We start from the raw sequence: 10,072 nt of genomic DNA, 5'->3' as shown, positions 1-10,072 counted from the left end.
CTGCTCAGGAGGCTGAGGCAGGAGAATTGCTTGAACCTGGGAGGCGGAGGTTGCAGTGAGCCGAGATCACACCACTGCACTCCAGCCTGGGCGACAGCGACTCCGTCTCAAAATAAAATAAAATAAAATAAAATAAATAAAAACGATAACTATTTAAAGTCATTTCCACAGTTAATTACTTAAGGCTGATGCAGTTTCTGAAAACTTCACAAGCATGCAAAATCCTAGAATATGGTATCTTTTAAAAGGTTCATAAAAGGATGGAAAGGACTCTGAAAAGCACTCTTGAGTACAGGTTTCTAATAACTTTAAAATCATATCATGGAAAAATAAATAAACGTTAAAAGATCATATCATGGGTTAGAATTCCCCATGAATTCCACAATTCCCCAAGAATTGGACTGGGTAAGAATTCCTGTTGCTTCAATAAGGAAAAAAAACAAAAAAACAAAAACTGACTGGTTTATAAAACTGCTAACACAAGTAAAACAAAAATTAATGAAATACCAAAAAATACTTTGCCAGATTATCATGCTAAATCAGCCAATATGAAAATTGTATAGATATACAATTTGAATGAACTCCATGGTCTAAATCAAATTACCTGCGATAACCCATTAGTCATCACTGCTATGCACCTACATTGGAGAAGCAACTGGCATTCAAGAGGGCGTAAGTCCAGTGTCAAGCATGGACTCATGGAGAACCAGGACGGCCGCCTTGTCCTTCCTGAGGAAAAAAAGCTTTTATTCTTAAAGGTTCTGTATTCCATGACTCATCATGGAAAAGATAAAATAATCCAAATTGAATATATGTACTTACAAATTGAGGACATAGTTTTTATTTATTTATTTATTTATTTTTGAGATGGAGTTTCACTCTTGTGGCCTAGGCTAGAGTGCAACGGCATGATCTCAGCTCACTGCAACCTCTGCCTTCCGGGTTGAAGCAATTCTCTTGCCTCAGCCTCCTGAGTAGCTGGGATTACAGGTGCCTGCCACCATGCTCGGCTAATTTTTGTATTTTTAGTAGACAGGGAGTTTCACCATGTTGGCCAGGCTGGTCTTGAACTCCTGACCTCGGATGATCCACCTGCCTAGGCCTACCAAAGTGCTGGGATTACAGGCGTGATCCACTGAGCCCAGCCAAGGAAACAGTTTAAAACCATTGTTTGGTTGCATATTCTTGGGAAGACAATCAAAGCTTCAGGTACATTTGGCTGCCTGATGGGCCATTTTAAACATTTATAAAGGGATTTCATTCAATTGTCATTTTCAATGCTTGTTTTTTGGTTGTATAAAAGCTTTCCCATGCAAGAGGGCTAATGTTGTAGCAGTAGATTATTATGCTACAGTGTATTTTCGACAAAGAAAGCTTTGTGTGGTTCACTGAGGACAACCCCTTCACAATCCAGAACCCGAAGAATGGATCTTCTGAACATCAGAGAAAGACTGTCCTTGCCATCCACATTGCAGCAAAACTGTGGAACCTTGAACTTTAGGTTCATAATCTCACAACTGAGAAGTGTACCTCCACATTCTTGGAACTGTTCACCCACCAGAACCCTTAAAGTAAAACTAACCAGAGACGTCTCTCCCCAGAAGAAGATGGCATCCTTAATGGGAACAGCTTTTCCCAAGATCACGGATCAAGACTTCTTGAGGCTGGGGGCCGGGCGCGGTGGCTCAAGCCTGTAATCCCAGCACTTTGGGAGGCCGAGATGGGCGGATCACAAGGTCAGGAGATGGAGACTGTCCTGGCTAACACAGTGAAATCCCGTCTCTACTAAAAAATACAAAAAACTAGCGGGGCGAGGTGGCGGGCGCCTGTAGTCCCAGCTACTTGGAAGGCTGAGGCAGGAGAATGGCGTAAACCCGGGAGGCGGAGATTCCAGTGAGCTGAGACCCAGCCAGTTTACTCCAGCCTGGGAGAAAGAGCGAGACTCCGTCTCATAAAAAAAAAAAAAAAAAAGACTTCTCTAGGCTGGGCGCAGGGACTAACGCCTGTAATTCCAACACTTTGGGAGGCCAAGGTGGGAGGATCACTTGAGGTCAGGAGTTCTAGACCAACCTGGCCAACATGGTGAAACTTCTTCTCTACTAAAAATTTAAAACATTAGCCAGGCACGGTAGTGGCGCGAGACTGTAATCCCAGCTACTCGGAAGGCTGAGGCAGGAGAATTGCTTGAGTCTGGGAGGCAGAGGTTGCAGTGAGCCGAGATCATACCACTGCACTCCAGCCTGGGCAACAGAGTGAGACTCTGTCTCAAAAAAACAAAACAAAACATAAAAGATTTTTCTATTATCATGAGACTCTTATCTTTGAATATTTTTTCTTATTTATGCCTCTATGAACAATAGAAGTGGAAAAGGAGTCTATTATGTGCACTTATGGAGTATACTTTTATTTGTAAAGGAGTTTACAGCCAGCCTTATATATGAATAAGCTTATACTTTAATAGATAAAAGATAAAGGCCCAGTGTAGGTGAAAAACTTTAATGGTACATATGTTGCCTCATAATAAGTCAGAAACAGAACATTCATTCACGCACTTTAACCCACATCATGTGTTAAAGAAAACACCGCCTTCACTCTTCTAGAAGGACATCATTTGTTAGGTCCTTTTTCCATGGTTTAGAATAAAAGTGGCAATAATTAGAATGTATCCCTCATAATAGGCTCCATGGCAGATTCTACTTTTTTTTAGGGTGGGGGGACAGAGTCTCCCTCTGTCACCCAGGCTGGAGTGCAGTGGCACGATCTCAGCTCACTGCAACCTCTGCCTCCTGGATTCAAGCAATTCTCCTGCCTCAGCCTCCCACGTAGCTGGGATTACAGGCGCCCACCAGCACGCCCAGCTGATTTCTGTATTTTTAGTAGAGACGGGGTTTCACCATGTTGGACAGGCTGGTCTTGAACTCCTGACCTCAAGTGATCCGCCCACCTCAGCCTCCCAAAGTGCTGGGATTACAGCATGAGCCACCACACCCGACCCTTTCTTTTTGTTTGTTTTTAAGACGGAGTCTCGCTCTGTCGCCCAGGCGGGAGTGCAGTGGCATGACCTTGGCTCACTGGAATCTCCACCTCCCGGGTTCAAGCGATTCTCCTGTCTCAGTCTCCCCAGTAGCTGGGATTACAGGCATGTGCCACCATGCCCAGCTAGTATTTGTATTTTTAGTAGAGACGGGGTTTCCATGTTGACCAGGCTGTGCTCAAACTCTCGACCTCAGGTGATCCTCCCGCCTCAGCCTGCCAAAGTGCTGGGATTACAGGCATGAGCCACCGCGCCCGGCCAGCAGAGTCTACTTTAAAGGGTATCATTATACAACAGACTTTAAATTCTTTCGTGAAAGTCATGCTGAATAACAGAATTCGCGAAACAGAAAAGTACCTGGGCATCTGTTGACACTTGTGGCCTGTGAAGAAATACGTCAAATGTAGATTATACAAATTCAGCTGTAGGAGATTAATGAAAAGACTACTTAGTCAAGCGAGTAGACTCTTCATCCAGCTCATTCTCTATTTACTTTTAGGATTTGGTGTATGGGGACCCTGTGTACTCCAAATTCTTGGTATTATCCTCCCGATAGCCATAATAGTCTCCCTGATGTGCTGTATTCTCTCAAAGGTTTTTAATGTTTGTACACAGCCAACTCTAAAGCATCAAATGGTCTCTCTTCAAGTGGAATGACAAAAGCTAAAAGAAATGTGCGACCATGAGGTCACCATGACCTAGGAATGACATGCTGAGACCCTCAACCCAAAATGATAACAGAGTGGCAATAAGGCCCTAAGTTTTGGTCACACTCTCACTTAAGTGAGAATCTGGCCAAAAAGGGGGAATTTTTACAACAAAATTAAGGAAGGCCATTAGTTTGGACTGAGCTCAAACAGTTGGCCTCAACAGACCAAACCAAACAAAATGGAGTCACTCGTGCTAAATGTGACATAATCAAACTAAGACTTTAAGGAAACATAGATCCTAGAACACACCAAGTTTTGTTTTTCTCCTGTAAACAGAACATCCCAGCATAAAGAGGTACCCTCTACTCAGTCCTTGTTCCCTCCTCTCGAAATCTACTGTTCTACTGTTTCTCAGTGGGTTTCAAGACCAAATAAGTATATTTATGATGGTAATAGTGACATCAGTGACTGAAGTTTTCATCAATCTCTCAAATTGAGAAAATTATCAAAAGGGTAAATTGGCCAGGCGTGGTGCCTTACACCTGTAACCCTAACACTTTGGGAGGCTGAGGCACGTGGATCATGAGGTTAGGAGATTGAGACCATCCTGGCTAACATGGTGAAACCCCATCTCTACTAAAAATACAAAAAGTTAGCTGGGCGTGGTGGCACGTGCCTGTAGTCACAGCTACTCAGGAGGCTGAGGCAGGAGAATCACTTGAAACCAGGAGGCAGAGGTTGCAGTGAGCCGAGATTGTGCCACTACATTCCAATTCCAGCCTGGGCAACAGAGTGAGACTCCATCTCAAAAAAAAAAAAAAGTAAAGAAAAGAGAGAAGGGGGATTTTTTTTGTTTTTTTGTTTGTTTGTTTGAGTTTTTCAGATTGAGTTTTTTTGTTTGTTGAGAGTGAGACTCAGTCTCTAAAAATAATTAAAATTAAAATTAAAATTTCCGGCCGGGCGCGGTGGCTCAAGCCTGTAATCCCAGCACTTTGGGAGGCCGAGACGGGCGGATCACGAGGTCAGGAGATCAAGACCATCCTGGCTAACCCGGTGAAACCCCGTCTCTACTAAAAAATACAAAAATCTAGCCGGGCGAGGTGGCGGGCGCCTGTAGTCCCAGCTACTGGGGAGTCTTGAGGCAGGAGAATGGCGTGAACCCGGGAGGCGGAGCTTGCAGTGAGCTGAGATCCGGCCACTGCACTCCAGCCTGGGCGACAGAGCGAAACTCCGCCTCAAAAAAAAATAAAATAAAATAAAAAATAAAATAAAATAAAATTTCCTGGCTAACATGGTGAAACCCCATCTCTACTAAAAAATACAAAAAACTAGCCGGGCGAGGTGGCCGGCGCCTGTAGTCCCAGCTACTTGGGAGGCTGAGGCAGGAGAATGGCATAAACCCGGGAGGCGGAGCTTGCAGTGAGCTAAGATCCGGCCACTGCAGTCCAACCTGGGCGACAGAGCGAGACTCTGTCTCAAAAAAAAAAAAAAAGAAAAAATTAAAATTAAAAAACTCTTTTAAATTTAATTCAGCTGAAGTTTTTCTTTTATCAGTACTGAGCTTAATACCTGGGTGATGAAGCAATCTGTACAAAAACCCCCGTGTCACAAGTTCATTGTCAATAAAAAGAATAAAACTCTGTAACATATTTGAAGAGATTTATTCTGAGCATAATATGAGTGACCATGGCCCATGACACAGCCCTCAGGAGGTCCTGAGAACATGTTCCCAAAGTGATCAAGGCACAGATTGGTTTTATACACTTCAGGAAGGAATGAGACATCGATCAAATACATTTAAGAAATACACTGGGCCGGGCGCCGGGGTTCAAGCCTATAATCCCAGCACTTTGGGAGGTCCAGGCGGGTGAATCACAAGGTCAGCAGATGGAGAGGATCCTGGCTAACATGGTGAAACCCCATCTCTACTAACAATATAAAAAATTAGCCAGGCATGGTGGCGGGCACCTGTAATCCCAGCTACTCAGGAGGCTGAGGCAGAATGGCGTGAACCCGGGAGGTGGAGCTTGCAGTGAGCCAAGATCATGCCACTGCTCTCCAGCCTGGGTGACAGAGCAAGACCCTGTCTCAAAAAAAAAAAATACATTGGATTGGTCCAGAAAGGTGGGACAACTCAAAGGTAGGAGGGCTTCCAGGCTATGATAAATTTAAACATTTTCTGGTGAAGCAGAGGTCAAAAGAGAAAAACAAGCTTTCTCTTGCTAGGCTGACCCACTCCAAGACCTGGCGATAGGCAGCAGAGCTCTGGCAAAGATTTGATAACTATCTGCAAAACCAGAGCCCTCAAAGGATGTGCTCCAGGGCCCCCTCCCCTTCCAGTTATGGGCAAGAATGAGAAAACAGGCTTTTCTCCTCTCTCGGCTCCCCACTCCCCTCTTAGTAATCCTTCCTCAGTGAAACTCAAGGTTACTTTACTCAGTTTTAGGGATTCCTCTTTCTCCTCTTTGTAACATAAGAAGGTTATCAGACATGCTCGAGTAAGACATGTACCAGCTGTAAATCCTGCCTTAGTTTGGTAAGTTCCTATTTTTCCTCAAGTTGCAAAACCCGTCACTGTATGATTAAGTGCCTTTGTTCTGCCTCTGTAAGTCCATTTGCCTGCCTTGTAAGCTTCGCACAACTAGATGGCCAACCCCCTCAGTTGTATGTATAAAAGTCAAGCCCTGTCTTTGTTCAGGGCTCAGTCTTTTTGGATGCGAATCAGCTGAGCCGGTGCACACCTTAATAAAATCCTCCTGTTTCACCCATTTGGTCTCTTTGGTCCTTTGATTCCTGCAACACTGATTGACAATTTCCTTTTGATACCTTGTTTTAACCTGAGCAACTCTATCCTAGCAGAGAGAGAGCGCCGGACAGACTCCATTTTAGTTTCCCTTGCAGCCCCCTTTCACCTCCCTCCCTTAAGGCATAACTAGTGTAAACTGACTCAAAGCACGTCCAGGAATGTACCTACCCATAAGATATTGAGGCAAGCTGCACTAGCAGCTCCTGGGGACGTGCGCGGTGGATGGCACCCCAAACCCCTGCATTTCTCTCTCTGTGATAGTTTAAGTCCCTGCACCTGGAACTGTTTATTTTTTGTAACTGCATTTGTAACCAATTAATTTTTTTAACTTTTGCCAGTTCTGTTTCTGTAAAAATTGCTTCAGCTAAACTTTGCCCTCCCCTATTTAGACCACGGTATAACAACAAAACTAGCCCCTTCCTCGGGGCCTAGAGAATTTTGAGCGTTAGCTGCCTCTCGGTCGCCGGCTAATAAAGGACTTCTTAACATGTTTCAAAGTGTGGCGTTTCTCTATAACTCGCTTGGTTACAACAGCTGAGCTGTCTAAAGACCTGGGATCACTGGGATCATAGAAAGGAAATGTTCAGGTTAAAATATTGTGGAGACCAGCCAGGGACAGTGGCTCACGCCCGTAATCCTAGCACTTTGGGAGGCTGAGGCAGGTGGATCACCTGAGGTCAGGAGTTTGAGACTAGCCCGGCCAACATAGTGAAATCCCGTCTCTACTAAAAATACAAAATTTAGCCAGGTGTGATGGTAGGTGCCTATAATCCCCCACTCCAAAAAAAAAAAAAAAAAGATTGCAGAGACGAAGGTTCTTTTGAAGCCTTATAGTGGCTGCCTTTAGAGACAATAGATGACCAATGTTTCTTATTCAGATTTTTTTTTTTTTTTTTTTTTGAGACGGAGTCTTGCACTGTCACCGGGCTGGAGTGCAATGGCATGATCTCGGCTCACTGCAACCTCTGCCTCCTGGGTTCAAGCAATTCTCCTGCCTTAGCCTCCCGAGTAGCTGGGATTATAGGCACCTGCTACCATACTCGGCTAATTTTTTATGTTTTTAGTAAAGACAGGGTTTCGCTATGTGGGCCAAGCTGTTCTCGAACTCCTGACCTCGTGATCCACCCACCTCGGCCTCCCAAAGTGCTGGGATTACAGGCATGAGCCACCCACCGCGCCCGGCCCTATTCAGATTTTTTAAAGGTGCTAGACTCCTAGTTAATCTGTTTAGGATTGGGAGGGCCTGGAAGAAAAAGACCTAGCTACATTAATAGAGATTCTTTGCAGTTGCAAATTTTCCCCCACAGACGACAGCTTTGCAGGGTCATTTCAAGATATGGCAAAGAAACATGTTTTAAGATAAAATATTTTTATTTTCTTCCTTGTCTGGTAATGCTATGCCAGAGTCAGATTGGAAAGTAAGTCACAATATGTAGGGTTAGATAAAACCCATCTAGTGAGAATCTATGGTTTGTAGGGCATGACTCCCCAGATCCCTTAGATAGGAATTTGAGCAAGATGAAAAAATCACGGTGTAGTCCTCATCACCCGTGTAACAAACCGTTCATTGTCCCCCTGTACCTATAATCAAAGTTTAAAACATAAAATATTTTTAGGCCGGGCGCAGTGGCTCAAGCCTGTAATCCCAGCACTTTGGGAGGCCGAGACAGGCGGATCACTAGGTCAGGAGATCGAGACCATCCTGGCTAACACGGTGAAACCCTGTCTCTACTAAAAATACAAAAAAAAAAAAACTAGCCGGGAGAGGTGGCGGGCGCCTGTAGTCCCAGCTGCTCAGGAGGCTGAGGCAGGACAATGGCGTGAACCCGGGAGGCGGAGCTTGCAGTGAGCTGAGATCCGGCCACCGCACTCCAGGCTGGGCGACAGAGCGAGACTCCGTCTCAAAAAATAAAAAAATAAAAATAAATAAAAATAGAAAAACAAAGTATTTTTAAAAAGAAAATGTGGTATATATGAACAGTAGAATATTAGGAGATTCCGTCATATGCTACAAAATAGGTGGTATGTACACACAGTAGAATATTATTCCACCTTTAAAAAGGAGATTCTGTTATTACTATAATAAAAGTTTATAATAAAAGTTTAAAAATATACCCCTGTACCTATAATAAAAGTTTAAAAAATGAAATAAAGTGGTTTTTGTTTTGTTTTTGTTTTTTTTTGAGATGGAGTCCCGCTTTGTCGCCCAGGCTGGAGTGCAGTGGGATGATCTCGGCTCACCACAACCTCTGCCTCCTTGGTTCAAGTGATTCTCCTGCCTCAGCCTCCCGAGTAGCTGGGACTATAGCCACGTGCCACCACGCCTGGCTAATTTTTTGTATTTTTAGTACAAATGGGGTTTCACCATGTTAGCCAGGATGGTCTCAATCTCCTGACCTCATGATCCGTCCCCTCGGCCTCCCAAAGTGCTGGGATTACAAGCGTGAGCCACTGCACCCAGCCAAATAAAGTATTTTTAAAAAGAAAATGTGGTATATACAAACAGTAGAATATTAGGAGATGCCGTCATATGCTACAAAATAGGTGCTATATACCACAGTAGAATATTATTCAGCCTTTAAAAAGGAGATTCTGTCATGCACTACAAAATAGGTAAACCTGAAGGGCATTATACCAAGTGAAATACGCCAGTTGGCTGGGCACGGTGGCTCAAGCCTGTAATCCTAGCACTTTGGGAGGCCGAGACGGGTGGATCACGAGGCCAGGAGATCGAGACCATCCTGGCTAACGCGGTGAAACCCTGTCTCTACTAAAAACTACAAAAAACCAGCCGGGCGAGGTGGCCAGCGCCTGTAGTCCCAGCTACTCGGGAGGCTGAGACAGAAGAATGGCAACCCGGGAGGCGGAGATTGCAGTGAGCTGAGATCTGGCCACTGCACTCCAGCCTGGGTGACAGAGCCAGACTCTGTCTCAAAAAAAAAAAAAAAAAAGAAATACGCCAGTCACAAAAAGACTAATACTGCATGATCCCACCTCCTTGAGATATCTGCAGCAGTCAAACTCAAGGAAACAGAATGTAGAATGAGGGCTGTCAGGGGCTAGGGGAGGGGGAAACTGAGAGTTGTCATTCAATGAGTATAAAGTTTCAGTTTTGCAAGATAAAAACGTCCAGAGATCTGTCACCAAACAATGGAAGTATAGTTAACAACACTGGGCCAGGTGAGGTGGCTCACGCCTGTAATCCCAGCCTCCCTGAGGAGGGCGAATCGCTTGAGCTTGGGAGTTCAAGACAAGCTAGGGCAACATGGTAAAAACCTGTCTCCACCAAAAATACAAAAAAAAAAAAAATTAGCCGGGCTTGGTGGTGCACGACTGTCATCGGAGTTACATGGGAGGCTGAGGTGGAAGGATCGCTGGACCTGGGAGGTGGAGGTTGCATTGAGCTGAGATGGCACCACTGCACGACATGGTGAGACCCTATCTTCAAAAAAGAAAAACCCCTGAACTGTACACTTAAAAACGGTTAAGAAGCCGGGGTAGTGGTTCACACCTATATTCTCAGCACTTCCTGGAATTTATGGTTTGTAGGGCATGACTCTCCAGATCCCTTAGATAGGAATT

This window comes from Chlorocebus sabaeus, chromosome 19, assembly GCF_047675955.1.
Source record: "Chlorocebus sabaeus isolate Y175 chromosome 19, mChlSab1.0.hap1, whole genome shotgun sequence".
In the NCBI taxonomy this organism is placed as follows: Eukaryota; Metazoa; Chordata; class Mammalia; order Primates; family Cercopithecidae; genus Chlorocebus; species Chlorocebus sabaeus.
This window is presented reverse-complemented; position numbering follows the sequence as displayed.